Below are 25,390 nucleotides of genomic sequence, written 5' to 3' on the forward strand. Positions count from 1 at the left end.
CCCATACAATGATTACTTCATGACACATTTACAGCATACCTTTGTCCATTTTTCTAATATTGTCTATATAGAATGCATAAGACATTTTCATGGCAGGTTGTTCAGAATATATCTGAAAAAATTCAGATCTGAATTCAGATATGAAAAGCTATTTTTTTTCTTTTGTAGGCAATTCTGGACTTGTCTTTAGTTTCAGAGTTCTGTTTCAAATATTTACCTTGTATTCATTTTTTCCTTATTTTCTTTTCATCCTCATGTACCCCTATTTTCTCTGTTCTTATTATTAGATCTACCACAGATGGAAATAATTTCTTTAAAAAGTGTGTTAGTTTTCTATCTCAAATAGAGAAAAAATAGATGCTTCTTTATTATAGAATTTTAGAAATATACCACTGGAAGAGGCATCGAAGTACACAGGTACATATTGATTAATAACAGCTAAAGGAAGTAGGCAGAAGTATACTAGTAATATTAAGGCTGGTTGCCACAATTTTTTCAACTCACGGGTGATTGGTGGCATTTCTGAGGATTGGGGACACAAGTATAAGAGTGGTAGCACTTTCTGACTTCTTTTAGGATCTCTCCTACAGAGGGAAAAAATTGTAACTCCATACCCAGAAATTTCAATGTTTAAAGGAAAGCACCACTTTATATAGTACAAAGCTGTAAGAATCAAAGCAATGTGGTACTGGAATAAAAATAGACACATAGACAATGGAACAGATTAGAGAACCCAGAAATAATCCTACAACTTAATGGGTAATTAATCAATGACCACAGAGGCAAGAATACCCAAAGGGGAAACATAGTCTCTTCAATAAATGGTGCTGGGAAAACTGGGCAGGCAAATGCAAAAGAATGAAACTGGACCACTTTCTTATACCATACACAAAAACAAACTCAAATGGATTAAAGATATAAATGCAAGACCTAAAACCACAAAATTCCTGGACGAAAACATAGGCAGTAATTTGACATCACCCTTAGTAGCATTTTCCTAGATACGTCTCCTTTGCAAAGGAAAGAAAAGCAAAATTAAACTGGGACTACATGAAAATAAACAGTTTTTGTACAACAAAGGAAACCATCAACAAAACAAAAAAGCACCTATGGAATGGGAGAAGATATTTGCAAATGATATGTCAAGTAAGGGGTTAATATACAGAAAATATAAAGAATTCATATAACTCAATGCCAGAAACCAAATAATCCAATTAAAATGGGCAGAGAACCTGAATAGACAGTTGTCTAAAAAGGATATACCCCAAATAAAGAAAGAAATAAAGAAGATACACTGTTGGCCAACAGACATATGAAAAGATGTTCCACATCACTACTCTCGGGGAATTGCAAATCAAAAAACACAAAGAGCTATCACTGTACACCTGTCAGAATGCCTAGAATCAAAAAGATAAGAAATAACAAGTATTGGTGAGATGTGGAAGAAAAGGAACCCTCATGTACTGTGGGTGGGAATGCAAGCAAGGGAAGCCACTGTGGAAGCCAGCATGGCAGTTCGCCAAAAATTAAAAATAGAAGGACCATATTCCACTACTGAACATTACCCAAAGAAAATAAAAACACTAATCTGAAAATTATATGCACCCACATATTTAATGCAGCATTATTTACAAAAGATAAGGAAGTAACCCAAGTATCCATCAATAGACAAATGGATACAGAAGGGGTGTGTGTGTGTGTGTGTGTGTGCGCGCGCGTACATATACATATAGTGGAATATACTGAAACATTAAAAAAAAGTGAGATCTTGGCATTTGCAACAGCATGGATGGATCTAGAGGGTACGACACTAAGTGAAATAAGTCAGACAGAGAAAGACAAAAGCCATATGATTTTACTTGTATGTGGAATCTAAAAAGCCAAAAAATGAATAAATGAAAAAAAGAAGAAACATATCCATAAATACAGAGAATAAACTAATGGTGGCCAGAGGGGAAAGGGATGGGAGAATGGGAAAAATGGGTGAAGAGGAGTAGGAGACACAGGCTCCCAGTTATGGAATGAATAAATCATGGGGATAAAAGGTCCAGCATAGGGAATATAGTGGTATTATAACAGTCTTGTGCTGAGCATAACAAAATGTATATTTGTCTAATCATTATACTTGAAACTAATATAACATTGTATGGCAATGATATTTCAATAATTTAGAAAAAGAAAGAAAACTATCTTTTTATGATTAAAAATATGGGGAACTGAGCTGACAACAGTTTCCATCTTATTTTAAGAAGTTTGAAGATAATGATTCAAATATCTCTCTTTGTAGCCTGTTTGCTATTATAATCACTTTTATATCAATGAGGCTATCGTCCTGACAGACTATGTTCTCAGCAAACACATAGGACAATTGATCTGCATACTCTCTGTAGCTCTTCTTTGTTTAAGTGCACTAGGCATCATCTAGGCTTCTCTTCCTCAGGGAAACATTTCCACTTTTTACCAGTCCTCCTGGTTCCTCTACTTCTTTTTAAAAATTGAGCTCTTCAGCAGCTATCTGCATTCTAAATATTCTGTTGCTTGGAACAAAACAAAGAAGAAATTTGGATCCATGTGCCTTCCTATCACAGCTTCATCTGAACTCTCTACATCCCATTGAGAATATAAATAAGGAGAAATAACCCTAGATATGAAATTGTTATTACTGTTTTTTATGGTTCAGTCAATTTCTAATTTCTCTGAAAGTGACCAACAATAAGCCAATCAACATCAGGGCTGATCTGGCCATTTAGTCACCATCTACTATCTGGTCTTAACTGTAAGGATTGTTTCGCCAAAAGTATAAGTATCATCTCCTGTATTCTAAAGATAAATCTCAAAGCAATAAAAATTTTTTAAAAAATTAAAATTTTTCTTTTCCCCATGAATTCAAGGTAATTTTTGCCAGCAGGGAATGAAACTTTCATATCAAAATGCAGTAAAATTAAGCAATAAACAGAGAAAGTTGTGTAAATGTTGCAGCAGGATATTTGGCTGAAGATACAAAGTATAAACATCTTGATGAAAAAGAGAGAGGAGTTATAATATCAAAATTTCCACTTAAAAAAAAAAAAGCAAAAACACCTCTGGTTTTGAGATTTTCCACAGTTAAAGAGTTTATCATTCTAGAGACTGGATTAAAACAAAACAAAACCAAACAAAAACATAACATAATGCTTCTATCTGGAATTCTGGCCATTATCGCCCAGGGCCTTACTGTCTGAATGGCACGCCACTCAGCAATAATCTTCATATTTTCAGATAATTCTGGACACATATGTAAATTAGTGTGAAGGCAAAATATGGAACAACCCACAATTTCTTATAGTCATTCATTCTACATACACATACGAAACATCTTCCATGTTCAGGAAATATTTCTTTTGTGAAACCCTGGGAGTACATAAGCATGTCTTCACCCACTACAATCTGTAACCATGAAGTGAAACTGTGGCTGTTCATATGTCTGTCTTCCCACAAGAGACGGTTTTCTCCTCAAGGACCAAGAACAGAGCTTTTTATATCACTTCTTCAGTTTCAACAAACAGACAGGATGGCTGACTGCCAATAAATGAATGGCTTAAACACAACCAGAAATGCCTTACAAGTACATGAATTGCCTATGATCATGAGTGAAGTCTTCCAACTCTTTGTGCCTGGCCATGTGTCTGTCCTCTTTTGTGATATGCAAAGCAAGACAGATTAAGAGGCAGCCTTGTTTGCGGGCGCCTAAGGAATTCCCAACTTTGACACATTTCCTTTAGAAGTTTATGATCCAATAAATTAAACTGATCTTCAAAATACAAAAGATCTGAACAGAAATCTATTTCATGTCTGAATATTTTACTTTGTGTTTACTTCTACAACCTAAGCTTTTTCACCTACCTGGGTCACTTTACATGGGTAACTTTGATCTCTGCTTGTTGATTCATCAGCTCTCCTGACTCAGACGCAAAGACAAGAAACCAATGACAGAGATATTTGTATACCAACTTTCACCTTAAAAATTATAGCTTCCAAATACTCACAAGTGAAAATACCATAAACGTTAATGGCTTAATTAAGCCAGTGGTAAAAAGCAATACATCCTCGAGGGTGTTAGTTACAAGAGAAGGGGGATTATATGGTTTTCAGCAAGGTGGTCTAGAAAGAATCAGACTTTGGAACCTAAACAACTCGAATCAAAATCTGATTCCTCCCTTTAATGGCATTTTGCTGTGGCTTATTCTTTCTGCATGTTAATTTTCTCTTCAAAATGGTGACATTATAATATTTTTTAAGTAATTTGGGGAGACTTTGTAGATTGCCCAGCATCATGCTAGTTTCTTTTCTCCCCACCTCAACTAAGATGAGAGACAGATTGATAAAACTCTGTGGGGTCAACAATCATTAGAGTAATAGACGCTGTTATGTAGCTCTAAGCCATAAAAACCATAAACTGAGCTCTTGCCCCTGATAAATCTCTAACTTTATGGAGTACTATTTACATTCACCATTTCTGAGTAAGCAATTAAAAATATCGATTTTAAATGAGTGAAGAAATGAATATCTCCACAGATATTTAGTGAAATGTTACCTAGCCAAATGTCATTCACTTTTCCTTTTAATCTTTTGAAAGAATAACACATTTGCTTGCAAAGCAAAAGATGCTGGGACTTACCAACAAGATCTGGCTGCCTTTTGCATGTTATTTGTTGTTATGGCAGGGAATGTTGTAAGAGTGACAAGAAAAGATAACATGGGAACAAGAATAAAGAAATAAAGCCAGTTGTTATGGAAACTGATTCTCCCAGAATAAGGAGATGGATAAGGAGTTGAATGAGCTCTCTCCTCAATAACTTCTCCTTATTTCCCAATTTTGAGTTGAAGAACACACACATATCTTTAGGCGATGGCAGGGGTTATTAAAAAATCCTCTCTGGTGTACACATTTTTTAATCTCTGATTCTTTTGTATTTTGAGTGATACCTCGATTGTGGATATACTGTTCTATTACCTAAGTCTTTTAGGATGAATTCCGTACAGTGGAGACGATCGTTGGTGCTGATCAGTTTTAGCCTTTCTATTCTAGAAGAAAATGTGTCTTGGACTTCCATCATTGAACACTGAAGGACTAGAGCTAACAGTGATTAGTACAGTGCATCAACAAAAGGTAGAATTCTGCTAGGCAGCTGGTGTGGGTCACAAGGGTCAAGGAAAAGCTATGGTAGACTAATCGGATAATGTATCTCTGAACCCAGGTTACAAGATTGAGGAAGCATGGTTTTTACTTTCTAGTTTTCCACAGTATCTGAGATGTCTACAAGGCAGAGTTAGGAACTAGGGTCAAAGAGTCAATGCTTCACAGCTCCTTGGACACTACAGATAGGGAGTGTGGAAATAGCCTATGATTGCAGTGACCCCAGAAGTGGTAGGGGATTGCATTTAATTTTATGTAGAGACATTGGGCTCTGGATCTAAAGGACCTTGCTGAACTCTGAACGGGTCCTCTTCCCTGTCTACAAACCACAGCAGCAGCAGCTTCTCAGTATTAATGGGAAAACAGAGCCCTTAACTCAGACGGGGTTAGAAACGGAACTTCCATTTATTTGTTTCTTATCAGAGGTCTTTACAAACTTTCTGCCACAACAGAGAGACAAGAGATATAAGACAGGCTTGGCTTCTTCTATAAATGGAACCCAAACAACCCAAATGTAAGCAATCTAAGGGAGGTTCTTCCACTCCTACAACAGTGACTAACTCACATCCTACAAGGGGAAGGAATGGGCCGCTTTAAGAAAGCAAAGCTCACCTCCTCGAAGGATGTCTTCAGAGAATGCCAACCCTTCATGTTCTCCCACCATCCAGACAGAGGGCATCATTCTGAGAGTTCTTATCACAAGGGGTGGGGGGTGCTATGGGCTAGTATTCAGCTGAGCTGGTTGCAGAGGAGATAAAGGGAATGGGTAAATTTTGTCACATACATATTTCAGAAATAACCTGTGTTCTCTCATAGATGATCACTTCTAGGTTATCTGCTTAACAAAGCTCCCACCCCTCTCCAAGTCTAGGGATCAAATCTTTCTGTGATTTATTTCAACAAGCTTTTCTGGCAGCACCTTTATACAATGTTATGAATCAAATGGACAATCAATAAATATTGGATGATGATGGATAAAGTTTAAGCCACAGAGTAAAGACTGTGCTGCTGAGCTGAAAGAGGTCAGTTTTTATCTGGCACAATAAATAATAATTTCATTTTATGTACAGATTTCAGATGGTGGAGATCATTCAACAGTAGAGCATAATCGAAAGAAAATTCCCTTGGCGGCCACTGACCACTGGTGAACTTTCAAATGTATAATACAGTTCAATATGACTACCATAAATAGGTAATAAAATTGTGCCCTTTGGCCTTCTGTGACTATTCGTTTTAGCTACTTCATTGCTCTGGGAGACACATCATTGGGTATGTGCACACGCAGGTGGGCAACTATTCCCTTGCATTTTCTGGCACTCGTTCCAATCAGTAGTCCTGTCAGACCTAATGCTTCAGTCTCATAACTGTAATTGGATTGTCTGACTTCCTATTCAATTGGTACATGATTCTTCTTATTTCTCTTTTTTAAAAAATCAATAAATGGTTTGTGGTGACTTTAAGCAAGAGAAATCAGGTTTTGCCATATTATGAGGTTGACATTTTCAACATTTATCGCCAAATAAGACCATTGGGTCTGTCAGACCCAGTGCATGGGTTTTGAATTAATTGGACTGTCTGGTCCCAGGGATGTACAATAATGTGAATGCATTTCATGGTGGAAATCAAAGCGCTGTATATCACAACTTCCTTGAACTATAATGTCCTGAATGCTACACTTATGAATAGACATAACTTTTCCTTTTCTTTTCCTCCATCCATGAATCTCTCGACTCATATGAGGTCATAGATGATGTGAATAAATTTATGTTTAAGCCTCAGGTTATTGCTGAAACTACTAAAATACTATCAGCATGCATGTGTATGTGCATTTATATGTATATACAAAATTTATATTTTACATACATATATTGACTTTGTATACACATTCACACATACATATTAGACATGAAAACCTCCACCAATGGATAGTTCCATTTTTAAGGGTAAATCATATTTGATGTAATTCTTTAAAATCATCTTGGCTATTCTGTCTTAGGAGATAAAAATGCAAAGATGAGTAAGAGAGAAAACTGTCACTGTAAGTCCAGAAGGGGAAAAAAAAAATTCTGCAAAATAATCAGTAAATTCACATCTCAAAGTTTGGGTTGATAGCTTGGTTCTTTTTAGGATCAGGTTTGCATCACTGGTTCTGTATTGACTTGAACAAAAATATGTTTCAAAATAATAGAGGGCATTAACTAAAGACTTGGGGCTACCTGCTTAAAATCAGGTTCATTCCACATTTCAGTGCCATCTGTAAGTATTCATTCTGTAAGAAGTAGCAGTTTTTCCACAAATTAGAAATCATTATTAAATGTTTCCATCTTTCTTTGAAGCATTGGCTACTAACTGCTATTGGAAGCTGGATTCTAGACTAAGTGGGCCATTGATTCATTTTGGTAGAACAGTTCCTGAGTTTGAATGGGCACATACTGCTCAGAAGGAAAAAGAAAAAAATATATATATATTGGAGACAAACTTTAATATTTTGAGTAGCACTTAACTGATTAATCTGGTATGTAGTACTTACCATTTCATTTTTTAATTTAATTGCTAAACATGGAAACTTGATGTTCAGGAATATAAAAAGGGTAAGAAAAAAATAAAAAAAGGCCAGGTCCTGAACATTTTCCTTAAAGCAATTCACTCTCCCACTTACAGACAGATTCCACATTGTCAAGTGGGGTTTAGTGGGAAAGAACAAAACTATAAAGGGTAGCAGTCTCTTCAGGACATCAGTACAAGGAAGGGATGAACAAACACCGGTAGACCAGCTGCCTGACGACCTGAGATTCCACTTGTTTGCTATTTTTTTTTGGCTATATTTGCTTTCACTGTTCCTCTTTGATCTGTGGTCCTTGATCAAAAAGGCAAGGAATAATACCCCTTTCTGTGTCAAGTGAAAATTAGGACTATGATTTGCATGATTCAGTTTAAAATCAGTCATGGAACAAGAAGTTTTAACAGTACCTTGGATTGTTTGGATTAGATATTTATTTTAGAAAAATTCACTAGGCAGTGATGTACTCCATTTCATTATATCGATTTCCTTTAGTCAAAAGAACAACGGCCATTTTGTGAATTATTCAGTTTAACCAGATATTATCACATTTATAGAACAAAAATTGTTATGGCTGTGCCCCTTTATGGTGAAGCAGCTAATATGGGGCTAGGATTACCATCTATGTTTTATAAGATATTGCTTGTAATCTTAAGGATAAAATTCCATGTTTAGTAAATTTAGAGGTGTGTTGTAAAGGAAATCCTCCTCTTGATGCTTCCCCATGACCAGTTTTCCTAATAAAGTCTTCGGGAAATCTTGTAACAAAATAAATAATTTATTTAGATAAATTTCTTAGTGAACGTTGTCCTGGACCATGAAATATCTTCTCTGATCAAATGCCTGTCAACATTTTAAAGCAGAGAAATGTCTGCTCCAGACTAGAAGTTTCTTGAGGACCCAGGATTTGCCTGTCCTTGTATTTCCAAGTAAGTGTTAACTCTGTGCCTGACCCACACAGAGTTAATTTTCCAAACCGAAAAATGACAGCTTCAATACACAGTTTATAATCTAGCTTTCAAATGGTACCTGCTGTTTTAAAGGAAATTATATCTCCTCTCCTCATCCAGCAAACTGGCATTTTATAAAATAAGCTGTGCACTCTGAGTTTGAATAAATTCAGATATTTTCCTGAGAATGCATTTCACAGCTAGGGCATAACATTCCGAACACTGTGACAGTATCCTCCCTTAAAAGGTACATGTCTGTCTTCTCATATTAAACTTCCTTTTTGTTCTTCCTATGTCTGTAGCAATTGCCTCTGATTGCCGGAATGGATATCATATGGGAGTCTTATCTCCCCCCTTAACCTATTTTTAATTCCTCAGTGTGGAACCTGGTCGCCCGTGGTGTCACTATGAATATTATCCAAGAATATCAATAAATCTAAATCCATAGCTTAACCGTGATTACTTTCTTTATTCTGGCAGAGATAGTGACATAATTTAGACACAGTTGTAGAGCAAGAAACAAATAGAGGCACCTTCCTACAGACTCTGGTTTCTAGGTTACATTAATAACGGTGGTATGAAGTCACTATTACAAAGGGGATTTTCAGTCTGTACTGTACTTGGCCGGTATGTATGAACACGGCAACCACTGATTTGTCCTTGTTTGGTCTTGGGAGTTGGGGCTGTCAGTCATGTGAAAAGCCAATCCTCCCTCCTACCCTCCAGCTCTTCCCTCTCTGATACCTGGTTGGTCTACCGGTACCACCCCTTTTCTCGCTCTCCTCTACCTTCAAACTCTCCCTCTCAGTTGGTTTCATCCTTTCAGGCTAGAAATATGTTAAACGTCTTCTACCTTGAAAAAGAAACCACCCTCACTTCCGCCTTCCCCTGTCCTTTCTTTTTTCTTCCCTTCCTGGAAAAGCTACTTGAATATCTTTTATTCGGATCTTTACTTTTTCACCTACCGTTTGCTACCGTACCCATGACATTAGGTGGAGCTGTTACTTATTTTTCAAAAGAGTGTCCTTTTATGAAGATTTTCCTCACTTCTCCCTCCACTTTTCCACCTTTCATGTTAGGTTCGTAAGGGTACCCCCCCAACACTGGGTTCGAACTGTAACTTGAACCTCCCTCTATTACAGAACTTACCACTGAATATCTTAATGTTCTTCATGACTGTTTCTCTACAAAAGCTGGATTCCGAGGTCTTCATTCTGTTTGGATCCCCAATATCCAGCATAGTGTGTGGGAGCAACTGTAGGGACTTACTGCCTATTATTGGCCTCCAACATTAGGGATCAAATTTCTACAGCCAGAATGGAGGAAAAGAAATGGGATATCTCCCCATTTGAAAATGTGATGTGTATTTTGTGCTGAAAGTCTCTGATAAATGCAGTGGTGTTAGCCAATTAACTTTCCATTACTCAGGAGAGAACGTTACAGGTTCTGCCAACTTACCATCAACTAATCTTAATTGTTTTTTGACCCATGCCAGCTGCACTGAGGGTTGGGGGATTATTGGAAATGTAGCCATTTAGAGTATTAAGATTATATAACATACAAATTATATTAAGGGCCCCTTTCAAAAACATTATGTAAGTTAATAAAGTATAAGGAGTATGACTTGACTATTGAAATCAGTACTCTAAGATATTTTTATATGAAATTTTCTTTCACTTTCTGGGTAGACCTGAATGATATGTTTAATATTTCTTACTATAGAATCCTTCTTTATAATATATGAGCAAATTTTTTTCATCTTTCTATAGCTTGAGCATTATTGAGTTAATGTACATGTGTTCTGTAATTATCAAGTAAGAGTTTAACATGCCTATATACCACGGTTCCCCAGTGATATCAAATCTTTCATTAAATAACACAATAATACATTGACTATTAGCCATAAGTTCCTATCCTTGCTCCTAGCCTGTGGCTACTTTAAGATGCTCTTTCTGAAGAGTTCTCCTTCCTAGCTCCTCAAGCCACCTTGAGATACACAGCTCAATCTGAAAACTACTCTTCCAAAAGTCTCATTATCCCAGGCCCAATACCACTCCTTCTTCAACAACTCACAGAGCATCCCTTCTACAGAAGAGGTGAAGAGGTCCCGGGGGGCGGGGCAGGGCAGATTGGTGGACATGGGGGACATATTCCCAGATCAGTAAGCAAGTACCTCAAAGAAAGATGACATATTGTTTCCTCATCAAAGATTCTATAGTCAGCACTATCCCTGGCACCCTCAACTGGAATGAAGAACACACTGAACCAGAGATACCAGGAGATAAAGAACGGTCCAGTTTTCAAGCTTTCTGTTAAAACTGTGCTATAAGGTCTGTTCAACTGACCTTTTTGAACTACCACGGAAATTTCATTCAAACTGTATGTTGGCTAATTGATCATAATTTTAAAAATTGAATAAAAAAATAAAATCAGTGTTAGAGTTCAAAACATGAATTTAAGACTTACCATTTCAGACAGAATTTCATAAACAATAGTCAGTCCAATTTTCTGGCCCACAGATTTAGGATCCTGTTTGTCCTAAGTTATACAGAGGAACCCTCTGAAGATTTACATCAGTGGGGAAACTCATCTGCCCCCTTTCCCATCACAAAGTAGTATCCTGAGATGCTACTAAATGAGAACTGGGCTAATGACAGTTACTTTTAGATTATCTGGGGAACTACTCAAAGGATATGACTGACCTTCCTGACATGACAGGCTTTTTTTTCAGACTGAAATAATGAGTCACAATCTTGAAGCTGTAAATCCCCCACTCCCAGATTTCCCCTAAATCATTAGAATGAGAGTCAATTCCCCAAAGCTTAAGGGTGTGACTGCCTTCAGAGAGATAGAGGGTCAAGGCATCACTCAAGTAATTTATGCAAACCACACATTTTATCTCCAAAGGAGGCTTTTTCAGACAATCATGCTAGTTGGACCTCAATTCTCTGGATAATTTCTCCAGTTCTCCTCTCTGTTATGTGTAGATCAAAGCATAACGACTTGGCCTGGGACAATTGAGAAATTAATAACCGAAGCAAGGGTTTAAGAAATCCATAGTAATGACACAAATGAGACCTATCAAATTAGAAAACCAAAATGAAAACACACTAAACACTTCAAAATTTAATTAGAAAAAGTTCCAAGTTCAGACCACACTGAGACCATTTCACACCAGCACTCCATACTGGAACCTAAAGGAGAGAGTCATTACACTGGAATGTGACCATGGGGAGGAAGCAAGATCTGCTCACTGCCTCCTCTCCTCTGTCTGCCTTCTAGGTTCACCCTTTAACAATTTAGAAAAGGCCCGGCTACAAAAGTAAACAGTCAGGCATCTCTTCAATTTAACCTTCACAAGAGACAGAGTTCAAGTTTTTTGTTTTTTCCAATAATAATGGTATTGCAATTGATTTGAGACGGCTCACTATAAACCATTCGAAAATATTTTTCAAATTAATACACAAACTATGAACCATAAATTGACTGCCGATCCCTATGAACCATTTCCATTGACTTTTAAGTCCAATACTGTATATCAGGTAAAGCGCACGTTCCTCCTTTGCAACATACTGAGGGGAAAAAGGGTTTCCAGGTTATATATGTTTAGAATGAATCATCTTTCTTCTCTATGGCCTCTTTCATACAAATTGTATATCCTCCGAACACTTTATAGACTTCTATAATATAGGAGAGTGCAAAGAATAAATTACAAGGAACAAGAAAGAAGACAAGCTTCTGTGCCTATGTGAAGTTTATAGGATGCCTATCTCTGAAGGCTCTGTGTGCTTTGCATTATCACTTCCCATCTTCAAATTTAGCCCACTGTATTATGCATTTAGTTTGCAAGTTATCACTGTTTGGTTACAGACATTGCCATCAATCACGTTCTTATCAGTAAGGAAGCTGAGGCAAACTGAGGTTTCCACAAGGTCACACAGTGAGTACGATGGCTGAAGACTAGCACGCAAATCCCACAGGGGTCATTCAGTGCGGCTTTCAGGATGAGCCCTGGGTGACCTTGGGTGAGTGGGTGGGGGACACTGTGGGTTATTACAACACAGGGTATACCGAAACCAACCTTTTAATTTATAAAGTTAGCACACAATATGTATGCACACACATAAAATTTCAGTTATGGGAAAATTTTGGATCCAAGTGTATTAAGAATAGACTGTGGACTCTGAGAAACAAACTGGGGGTTTTGGAGGGGAGAAGGGTGGGGGGAAGGATGAGCCTGGTGGTGGGCACTGTGGAGGGCACGTATTGCATGGAGCACTGGGTGTGGTACAAAAACAATGAATCTTGGAGCACTAAAAATATAAAATTAAAATTTTTTTAAAAAAGGAGAAGAAGAGTTAAAGATTATCATGTTAAAGAAAAAAAAAACTGCCTGTGCATTTGCATTAAATTTTGGCTTGTGTCCTGACCCAAGCCTGCTGCATCCTTACAGCCGTCTGTGATTTAGAGTTTCCTTTCTTGACTATGTTCAGAAGTTCCTTCCCTATTTTGGCTTCAGCCAATCTAATCCTTTCTCCTCCCACTACTGTTTGTTAATTCTTTCTTCCATGTCATAATAGCCTTCAAAAGTTTCATTTGGTAATAGAACCCCATTCCTGTATCCCTTAAAAAAAGCACACTAATTTAAAAAATGCTGCTAATGGTTTCCCTCCTTCTCTTTTGCCTCACATGTCCCAAATTGTTTCTTGGATGTGCACCAGGTTTAAACACAGTGAGGATGAGGGGATCTATGCATCTTATTCCGGGGCCCCCTGTGTTCTTCTCTTACCATCACTGACAAGCTGAAAACATTAAATGGGAGGGAGCTGCTTGAGCAGGGGTAGAGCAGGGAAAGTACCAGCCAGGAGGGATCTGGAAAAGGCCAGGACACTAGACCTATTTGTGAAACTCAGGCAGAATATCCAATGTGTTCAGGAAACAGAGCTCTTCCCTAAGGCAAGTGTAGCTGTTAACAACACCAAGAGCTGCTGTCACATGGGAAGTGGGAGACCCTTTTCTGAGCTATAACACCAACAGAAGTATTATCTGCCCGTTTACAGATGGAGGCTCTGTTTTCCTCTAGCAAACTTTACACATTTACCTGGAGAAGCCAGAATTGTCCACATGTCACAGTTCCATCCAGGATTATATACACAAGCCAATTCTTGTCATTTACACACAAACACGCACTCATACATACCCACAATCCAGAGAGTAAACTTTTGGTGGGATGGGTGTGGCTAATACATGAGTAGAAAAAATACCACATAGAATGCTTTTGTCTATGTATCTCTGAGAAGCAACAGATTATTGTATATTTTCTTAGTGAGATAGTTCAGTTATGAAGAAAACTATTTCATGGAGACAATGGTGGTTGTAATAATGCATTATAATTCAATTGTGGCTATATGTGCAAATGATCCATGCAGGGGGTAAGCAAGCTTGTTCCAACCTCACCTCAACGAGTCTAAGCTACCCCTCAAGGAAAAAGAGAAAGATTGGAGTAGCTCCAGACATCCTAGCTACCGCTACCCTGGCTTGGAGGACCAATGGAAGCAAGACAGAGTTCCGTGCAACAGTTCATAATCCAGGGCTGGGCTCTCTTTTGTGTCTGATGTCTCTGTATGGTTAATGAGCTGGAACCCCCAGTCCCCAGAATAGCAAAGACATGAACCACCTTGGAGGGTCCATCTGGTGCTGACCAGAAACCAGACAGTGTACCCCTGAGATCCAGAAAAGCCAGGGGTACTGCCAGTGGAGTAGAAGACTTCTCGGGATAAAGAGGACTGCTTTCCAGGTTCAGTTCTGTACAGAACAACTTCCTCTCTTTCCAGCCTTCCTCCACGAAATCAACTAGCACCAAATTAATAAAGCTATGGCTTTTTAACATTACAGTCTATTACGGAAGGACAAGCTTGAGTGATGGGTAAACAATAGTGAAGGAATGAGTTTCCATAAATACTTACTTATTTATGAAGAATATGTGGCATGTCAAATAAATAAACCTTCAGCCGTTGTTTCTTTTTTGAGGTTTGTAACCTGTCATCATAGGTTAAATCACCGTCAAGAGAGCTTACACTTGTGATGTTTTAAATAGAAGCTGAAATTGGTGTTTCCCTGTGGTAGGTGGATGCTTTAAAATTGCTATTTCTTTCTTTTCCACAAAAAAAAAAAAAAGAAAGAAATTTAAATGTACAAAAAAGAAAGAAATCAGATGTCTTCCACCTGTGGGAAGGGCCTGGGAGATGGAACTGAATGGAGATGAACAATGGAAGGTTTCATCGGTTACACTGTTGCTCTTTCTTTGCAGCTCTTTTGATATATTTGCAAACTTGATGGGACCTTATTTAGGGGCCCTGCTTTGAGGGACTTTTATCTCCTGCACTCACCTCTGTCCCCTCAATGAGTTTCTCTTCCGGAATCATGTACTTGCCTCAATTTGTGTTTTACTTCTCCATTGTCTTTCCACCTTCTCTGTGCTCCTCGTAATCCTTTTCTATTTTTAAAAATAGCAGTCCTGTTTGTTCTTCTTTCTGGTTGCGTCTGTAGCTTTTTCCCATTTTCTTGAAACTGCTTTCTCTTGTTACCAAACCCTTGTCTTCCCCTTCTGTCTACGATTTTATTTTATTTTATTTATTTTATTTTGCTTTCTGAGTTTATCCTTACCATTCCCATTAACTTGTAAGTTTTTAGAAAAAAGGAAAAAGAGCATGAAACTTGCAAGTTTCAAAGTCACAGGAAAATAGAAAACTCAAGCTTGCCTCAACAGAGACCATGTCTCCATATCTGCAGAATTATAAGGAACTCATTTGAAAAGTGTGAGGTGTATAAGGAAATCTTTGCTGGTTCTTGTATCATTTCTTTCTTTTCTTTTTTTTTTTTTAAAGATTTTATTTATTTATTTGACACAGAAAGAGAGAGAGCAAGAAAGAGAGAGAGAGAGAGAGTAGCAGAGTGACTCAGTGACTGCTCAGTGAGCAGGGAGCCGTACACAGGGACCCTGAGATCATTACCTGAGCCCAAGATAGATACTTTATCAACCAAGCCACCCAGGAGCCCTGGTTGTGTAACATTTAAATGAGAGCTGAATATTGAATGAAGTGTTCCCATGAGGAGTGATCTTAGATACTCCTCTTGTAAGGGAAACTGAGCAGTTCCCGCCCTCTCTGAAATGAAATGCAGTGGCAAGTCTGTCTCACGCCAGCAGACAGATGGACAGTCATTCCAGCAGCATCATTCTAATTCTATCCAGTGTATTTCCAGTACTGAAAATCAGAGGATCCTACAAGGTCCATTTGACCATTAACAAATACCATAGGAACAACAATAAAAAAGGTGCAGCTTAAGTTGTGCCACACACACACACACACACACACACACACACACACCCATGTCCCAAGAATGACACACTATTGATTAAAGCTGAAAGCTCAACAGATATCCAATGAGTGTGCATTTAGATCATTGCTTACCCTATGCATGATATGTTTGAGTTGTTTTCAGATTTTTTTAAACCAGCTTCCTTAAGATACTAGATGCTCTATTGATATAAGCACTATCTTGCGTGAAACTTGCAGTTTTCTGTTTTTTTCCAGTCTGCGTATAATCCAGTAACAGACTCACATTATTTTTGTGCTTTTGTTTGTGGGTGGGGACTGTTTGTTTTTTCCTTTCTCTTATCTTCTATGACCAATGCATAAAAGAGAATTATCTTTACATCCCACCCATATTCCTTTGACGACCCTGGTTCCTATCTTGGCACTACAGGTGTGTTTGTGTGTGCAGAATTACCCATTTTGCCAAGCACAGAAGTGCTAGTGAAACACTGGCACGCTCCGAGGGAGTAGAGTGGGACCGATTTGATGCTTCTGAGTCCAACGCACTGTGCTATCAATGAACTGAAGGTGCACAGAGAGTACAGCAAACGTGATAAACAGCAAGTACAATGGCAGAGCTCCTGAAGGCGGACAGTGCTGGTTGTCCCGTCACCCCCACTGCTCCACAGGGAGGCCTGGAGAGTGGGAAACTAGAAACTGCAGGCATTCATGATGTCCCTAGAGCACAGGGATGAAAAGGGCAGCCCCGGTGGACAGAGCTTCCTGCTTCTTGGCATCATTTAGATAGCACATGGATTCTGAAATCTACAAATCACACTGGAATAAATACACGACTCTAGTTTCCCCCTAATGTCTATCCCGAGCCTCACAATCAGCTCAGCTTCTGTTGCCCCCTCCCACTACCCCCCCCTTCCACAAAGCAAAGAACCAACACGGAAAAGAATTTTGTCATATTTCCTCACAGTTGGATGGCCATTCTGTTACTCTGATTCTGAGAAATTCAAGAGCATTAGCTTTGAGAAACAATTAATGTCTATTTCCAGTCCATTATCCCTTTTCAGGACAATGGGCAGTATTTCACAGGCTTTTAAACAGGATATGGATATCCCATCAAATATTGGTGGTCTGAACTAAAGCTATGGCACCAGGCATACTGCCAAAAATGTGACCAAATTTAAAATGTAGAGAGCTAAGTTATATTTCTCTTAAGAACAGTCTAGGCTGGGAGAGGCATTCCCACTCCCCCACCCAGTCCTTCTGTCTGGGAAACTCATGGTTCAGTCCCAAAATGAGAATTTTTTTTTTTTTTTAAACAGTGTGTGGGAATCAGAAAGGCATTGAGTATTTGAAATAAAATGAAAACAATTGAGCTATGTTGAATGTCACCCTCTGTTGTTGATTTCCACACATCTGTGCATTCCTTCCTTATCCAAGACTTCATTTAAATGTGCAAGTTTTTGATGAGGAAAATCCATCATCAAAGTTCTCTTGCTCATTGCATTTACATTTTCACAGCCTAGGAATCCATCTGAAGAGAATTACCTCTCCAGAAAATCCATAGGCAGTGGAACAATGTTTTGTTTTGTCTTTGAGAATCCAAAGCACCAGGAATTTCAGCTCACAAACTCCCCACTTTTCAAAGGATATCACTTCCACAGAACCATGGCTAACCAGAACCCAGCTCACAGACTCAACTATGGGGAAGAAAAGGCCCTCATGCCAGAAGGTAGCCAGTGCAGGGAGGACCTCAATCTTCCAGGGAGGACCTCAATCTTCCAGGGAGGGCTGAATATGGGGGTATCCTTTTCTACCTACTGTTTTTTAATGAGGCCAAGGTGTGTCCTCCTCAAAGTCCTGACAACCTAGGAGGGATGAGCAATTCATCTCCCACTCCCTTCCCAGATGACAAGTTAGTTGTAAACTGTATCCAATCCCATTCTCCCCGTTTGTCTGCCCTGACAGTCACCAGGAGCTCTTTGATAGCTGGGAGCCAAGGGGCACATATGTGACCTTTCCCAAACAGCAGCCAGCTGTCCCAAGCACCTCTGTGCTTTTATTCTTCTGTGGGTTGCTTCATTCAGAGCTCCCTCTTTCTCCTTCCTTGATTTCCAGTCTCTCACCATATATCTCTCTCTCTCTTAAATCACCTGCATCTTTCAATTTTACTACCTTACAAACTGCTACGTTGTTTTGTCTCTGCCTTTCTTTTCTTCACCTTTATTTTATAGTTGATTGGTGTTTTTTTTTCTCTTTGATTTCTGGCGGAAGGAGCTCAGACATGGGCATTGGATTCTAATGCTTTCAGAGATACTGAGTGACTAAAAAGCAAACTAAAAACAAAAACAAACAAACACAAAAACAAAACAAAACAAAAAAAACTCTATTACTTCCCTCTTATTTCTCGCTGGCTGCTCGTTCTCATCTATTTCATTCACGTCTATTTCATTCTCCTCTCTTCTTTGCTATGCTTCCTCCTTCGAAGCATTTTTTTCCCTCCACTTATCTGTTATTTCAGATCTTTAAACACCTTACAGTAGTCAGGATGTGACTGAATACTGACCTGTGATGCTTACTACCAGAAATATTCTGCAAGTTCAGGCTTTTGAAAGAAACAACAATATATTATGTTTTATATGTCCATTTGGGAAACTTAAGACATATGGGGGGTTTGGCAGAAACATCATCAACTTTGGAGTAGTGCTCAATCATCCCCACAGAGAACATTCTTACAACCTATCGGTGTCCTCTAGAAAATGGGCAATGACTCTGACGGGAAATAAATGGGAAGAGGAAAGCCTTAGGAAGTGTTTCCAAGTCTTCAGTATAAAACTGGATTAATAAAAATGACCAAATTATTGGGGTAGGATTGGCTATTTTCGTGTCACAATATGCCACCAAACCATCACTTTGCAATGCTCATTCTGTAACTATATGAGCGTACTGGACGAATGGGAACCTTTTCTGATATTCAGGTCTTAAAAGCTCAACTTTGCCTTTCTGAATTCCCCCCCCCCCAATATTGTCAGGAACAACTGTTTTATATCTCATTCTTTACTTAAAAAATATGATCCTCAACCCTGAAAGACTCCTCTAAACCCTACGTGAAATTTCTGTGCTATGAAAAACAGGAACCACGCTTAAATTCAACTCGCTCTTTGGCAATCAATGAAGAAAGTTACTTTGCACACCCCCTCCTTTTATCCTCACCTCCCCAACATACTTCCCTGGAATGTTCTCCTAAATCTAGAGAAAAACTGGAGGTGAAGAAATCTATATTCAATGATCTAGGCATGTTTTATTAATGTAACCACAGACCTTTTGGCATAAATTCAAAAATAGCACTCAGATATTTTGTTTTTTGTTTTTTGTTTTCCCTTTGAGAGTAATTTTATACTAATCAAGTGCTTGGATTTTATGAAACGCTAAAGAACTTTTTTCATGACATCAAATGATCAGCAATATTCTTGTCTAAACAGAGTTTCAGGTCTTTCTCCATTTATTTATACTGATTTTTAAATGGATTATGGTCTAGAAATCCCAAAGTCCTATTCATTCTCGAAGCTACTGCACTTATTGATTCAAGTCATTAGGCTGTTAGCTAAATACTTAGCAAGTTATTATGAAGCAAAAACACTAGACAAAGGCATTCCTAAGGGGTGAAAACCCAAAGAGATTTCTCCTTTGTTTCAAGGATAAGAAAGTACAAAGACAAGTTCATCTGAGTCAGAACCCTGCTGACCAACTTGCTGACACTCCATATGCTGACTGCACTTTCTTATTCTTTTATGCCCACTTCTTTTTGTCTTCCTGTTTTTCCCTCTGTATTAAAAATGATGCTCATTTTGTTGGTAGGTGATGAAGGAGAAAGAAATGCCTGCTTCACAGATCAAAAGCAAGGCATTGCTTTAGAACAACACTGGCTTAGTAGTCTGTCTCATAAATCTCACTGGCTTTATCCATCATCAACATTTCGTCTTTTGCAGCTTTGAGGTGGATGGAAAAGGGGCAGATATCATTAGCTGAACACAAAGAAACACAGGGGTGTACAAGAAACCCAATCTCAGCACCTCAGTGCGCCAACACCGAAACTAACCACGTAGATACTCAGTCTTCCAAAAGTGTGTGCAAACATCTTTATTTATTCATTTATTTGCAAGTACTTATTGAGTTTCCATTATCCCTGGATTCTTGGAAGGGTTTCCTAATTGGTCTCTCTGCTTCTGCTCCCGCTCTCTCTCAGTCTGTTCTGAACTCAGCATTTACACTGATCCTTGTAGAAATCTAAGTCATGCACCCTTCTCCTCCAAGGCACCTCAGTCCACTCAGAGTAAAAACACAAGTTGGTTTTTTCTGTTGTTGTTGTTGTTTGTTTGTTTTTTTACCCTTGGACCCATTTCCTTTCAGTCTCCCTTCATTTGCCCCAGGATAGGTACTCACCCTGTACCTAACCCCAGTGACACCTGTCCTGGTCCTTCTGTGGAAAAGTGCAACCCTTCCCCCTAACACTCCATATCCCCTTTTCTTGCTTTATTATTCTCCTTAATACTTATCAACATCTACCATACTATATATTTCGGTGACTTGCCTTTTAAGTTTCTAACCAAACTGCAAGCTGCATGAAGGCAGGAATTTGTTTGTTTGTTTCACTGATAAATCTAGAACATTTAGAGTACTTGGCATAAAGCAAACCCTTAATGAATATACACTGAATGAATAAAATGGGGCAGGAAATTCAATGGAAAAGGCAGACGTGGTTATTCCCTATAAGAATATCAGAACCTGGGGCGCCTGGGTGGCTCAGTGGGTTAAGCCTCTGCCTTCGGCTCAGGTCATGATCTCAGGGTCCTGGGATGGAGCCTGCATCGGGCTCTCTGCTCAGCAGGGAGCCTGGTTCCTCTCTCTCTCTCTGCCTGCCTCTCTGCCTACCTGTGATCTCTGTCTGTCAAATAAATAAACAAAATCTTTAAAAAAAAAAAAAAAAAGCATACCAGAACCTACTGGGAGGGATCATACTCATTTCAACAGATAAGTAAGCAATCATTATAGACTCTGATAAGCACTATAAATAACAGATGAGATAATGAGATAGAGCATACAATGAGAGAGGTCATTTAGAGTCAAAGGTCACAAAAGGACTTCTGGTGGGTGAACTTGAAACTGAGGTAAAGCTAAACAGGCGGTGGCTTTTGGAGTGGGGGGTGGGGAGTGAGGGAACAGCAAGTAAAAGGATGTTGGTCTCTTGAGTCAGGAAAATTCTCAGTGTATTAGACCTGAAGAGCTTGTGAGGCTAGATCTCAGTCATCTATTAGGCAGGAACAACACTGTTCCCATTTATGGGGCAGCAGGAAGATGCCACACACTGAAAGTTTCTTTCTACATCTGCTCATGAAATCTCCTAACAGCCCTATGCAGCAAGACGTCTCTTGTCCTGCATTTCATCAGAGGAAACAGGGGGCACAGCTAGGAAGCGATAGAACTGGGATCCTGGAAATCAGGCTCTGAACTCTGCCCTTGCTGCCTCCCGACGCTGCCGAATTCTACCCTGAAGCGGGGGTGTTGAGGATCCCAGGAAGTGTGTGTTTAAGTCCTCTGTATCCACACATGGGTATATTTAAAGATCAGGCAATATAACAATCTAATAGCCACGTACCCCATTTACCTGTGAAAAAAATGAAGTTAGGTGACCAACATACGATCTTGACCTTACAGAGAAGATTGGTGGTACGGCATCTACAAGGGTATGGACGAGCTCAAGGGTAAGAATGCAAACCTACGTCCCCTCAGACCCCACAGGTTATGCGCCCTCGTGCAGTGAGCTGTGGGGTTACCCACCCCTGCACCCTCGCAGGCCAGCGCCCCCACGCTCCCGACGCAGGGGGCCGTGTGCACGCGGACACACGCGGCTCTCGTTCTCAGCCACTCCTTGAAACGACCAGGAATACAATCCCAAAGAAGCGCTTTGTGTCTCTGAGAATCCTCAAAGAAGCTTTGAGTGACTTGAAGAGAAATGATCTTCACAAAAGAACAAACACGGAAACTTGAAAGTGAACGTAAGTTCTGAAGCGCGTGGGGGTGGAAGAGGCTTCCGAAGAGAGGACCGGGGAAGAGCGCGCTAACTCAAAGTGACCAGAATTGCTTCGCGAGCTGACGACTCTGTGACTTGGTGGTTGTGCTCCACGGGGAGGCGACTGGCTCCCTGAGGAGGGAGAGCGCATCCTACTGTGCTCAGAGATGGGTCCTGCTTGCGGACTTCCCCAGACTTCTTGCTGCGCACAGAGGACCAGACCCAGACAGCTGGGGATTTCCAGGCCACCCATTCCCCTGTTCTTAGAAAACGGAGGGAGTGAATTCCTGGGCCTCCTCATTGACCAGAGAGGATTCCGTACGAGAGACACGATAACTCTGAATTCCACTGTGCCCTGTGTTCTGCTAACTGGCGTGAAGGCACCAGTCCCTACTGTCACTGTACAATGTTGGCCAGCATCGTCCCCACATGTTGGCTTCCCATGGCACCTGGGAGCTCCAGCAGAAGCTCCCTTGGTGGTGGTGGACTTTGGCTTCTGTATTAGGCATTATTAATTTTTCTCACAGTGTTAATTATTAACTGTAGCAGGAAGGAGCCAAAAAAGGCACAGGCAGAAAAAGGCCAGGTCTGCTCAATTAAAATGGGGTAAATGGCTTGGCAGCACGGCAGGGTGCTATGAACACAAAGGGAAGGGAGAAGAAGTGACCTGTGGTGTTGAAGTTTATTTGTGTGAACAGCGGAGAATTATCTCCAGACCCGTGTAACCTCCATAACAGGTAAGCCCTTTCTGTCTCAGTCCCGCAGCCTGTGGTTCGAGAGAGTGTCAAATTTCACTCATGCAGAAAAGATAAACTTTTTCTTCTCCCCGTAAGGACCAAAAAAAGTATTATGGCTGTTCAATTATAATCACTTATTTGAATCTCTCTGTGGGAAAGGCTACTTTGTTATCTATTCCTCAGTTCCCACATCTGTAAAACATGGAAACTAGTAATCGTTTTATTTCCCTTCATGGGGGAAAGCTTTAAGGGAAAACCATGCAGTAGCAAAAACCAAAATCAAAAATTTACATTGTGAATGTGAAGTACAAAGTCACAAGGTCAGGTTAAAAGTGTCTGCAGACACTAAAGTCCAATCCAGAACAATGTCACTAAGTTTAAAGAAATCCATGGCTGCGGGAGAACTTGCTTTGTGGGGCAGTGAGAAGTATCCGACGCCGTGTTTTCAGAAGGGATGGCAATTTTGCCTGACTTAGAAAAACTCAGCATGACCACCGATGATGCTTGCCTCCCCTTCACTCAGCACTGGAATCTGCAAAGAGGGGCCACTGTGGTCAGTCGGGTTCTAGCAGGCAAGGTCCTGGATGTCGGCGTCTTGGCCAGAGTGGGTGGAGAGGGTTGATGTTCTGGTGCTGCTAGTAAGTGCCAACTTCTGGGTTAGTAGAGTAAGGGGGTATTAACATGGCAGAGAAAGGGAAAAGGTGGTGGCGGGGTGGGGGCGAGGTGGGGCAAGGAAGTGGTTTGGACCTACTTGACACTTGCTCTGAAGGCTAGATCATGAGAGAGTAGTTCAGAGAAGACAAAATCATCAAGCTCTTTTACTGAAATTGTATGTACAGAAAAGTGTGTGAGACCCTGAAATGTTGCCTTACTTGAATCCCCTGAGAGCTCTCAGTGCCCTGGGGATAAATACTCCTGGGAAGGTCTCTGAGGGTGGCGTGAGCTCCCTCCCTCCATAGCAGCCTTATCCTTACCCGGATGCTATTGACTGCAGGCTGTGTAGCAGGATGGCCCCTTTGCTGGGGCAGAGGAGCCATCGCATCCCAGAGAGAGCCGGAAGCTGACTCTTACCCCAGGGGTTCTACTCCAAACACAGGCAGGGACTGGGCAATCTTCATCTGAGTGACCCTGAACCCAAACTACTGGCTCCTGTCCTTAATTTTTGACTTTTGGGCCTAGGCTGGCACCGGATGATCCCTACAGGGTAATGGCTGTCGGAAATGGCACCATGGATATGACCTACCTCACGATGTGGTCTGACACGCCTTTTGCGTGGCTTCCCGGTCTACTCAAAAGACATGCCCAATTACAAAGAGAGTGCCAGAAAGGAACAAAAACACTTTCAATTTGGATAAAGGTTTGAGTAATTGTAACTCGAGAAACCCATCAAAATAAACACTGTCGATGGTAATAGATTTTTAAAAAATTAGTAGAAAACTAAATAGGTAAAATGCATGGACAGTCACAGACATATGCCAGCTATCTCCACTGGCGAAAAGCACTGTGCACCCAGAGATCTCCGTGTCATTAGTGGTATTTATGAATCCATCACCATGCGCAGGTTTTTACTTTGCAGATCAAGTACAATAAGGAGAGAGTAAGAGAGACATGCTGAGACTCCATGCTGCTTGAAGAAAACACCCTCATTTGTATTCCTAAACCCTTTGCCATGAATTGCTGATGTCCCCAAACAAAAAGAAAGCTTGTGGTTTCTGTTCTGGTAGATTAAAAAGCCCTTTAGTTTAACAGCAAAGCATCTGTCTACCTTGTTATACATATGGCATCTAATCAGAATGCAGGAGGCTAGGCCAGAGGGGAGTGAGAAAAGTGAAAATATTGGGGTGGGAAGCTAGGGGAGGTGTTAAAATATTTGGGAAGTGAATTCAGGGGGCGAGAAGTTTTACAAAAGAAGGAGCAGGCCCAGGGAGTGAAAATCAGGAGGTGATGGAAGTGAAATCTCTGGACTAAGAGGAAGGAAGGAGGGCAGAGAAAGGCCAGTAGAAGAGAGATGAAGCTGGATGGAGATGGGAAAGGAGAAGGGGCTGCCCAGCGGCAGAGACGGACCAGATGACAGGAAGGAAAACGTCTCCCACAGATTCATGACAGTCTGCTCCAGCTCAGTCTCAGGGTCCCAGTGGTTTTTCCAGTGGGCTCAAGCCTGGTCTTCAGGACAAGGACTCTGAGTGACTGAACCCTGGTTCTCCAACCAATCCCTCCCAACAGCCGTGTTCCTCTGAAGAGTCACCACCACCCAGAACTGCTCACAGAAGAGGCGATTCTGCCTTGAGAAATTTCATGAATGCTCATTATTTTTAAAAGAATATTAAAACTTGGACAGCCTCTGTTAATATTCCTCAAGGAGAGAAATGTCCTACATACCAACAGCTGCCTGCGGTACCCCACGGTAGAGAAGTAATAGAAGCAGCATGAGGAGGCATGCCGGACTGTGCCCCAGACTCTGAGCGAGTGCAGCTAAGTCATGGGTTTATTGAGCCACGTAGACGTGGGTGTGTCTAGGAAACGCCCACTTGCTCAGTCATCTCTGGTCCTTTGAGAGAATGTTTTA

The sequence above is a fragment of the Mustela putorius genome, unplaced genomic scaffold, assembly GCF_011764305.1.
Source record: "Mustela putorius furo isolate JIRA1106 unplaced genomic scaffold, ASM1176430v1.1 tig00003834_pilon_pilon_pilon, whole genome shotgun sequence".
NCBI classification, from domain to species: domain Eukaryota; kingdom Metazoa; phylum Chordata; class Mammalia; order Carnivora; family Mustelidae; genus Mustela; species Mustela putorius.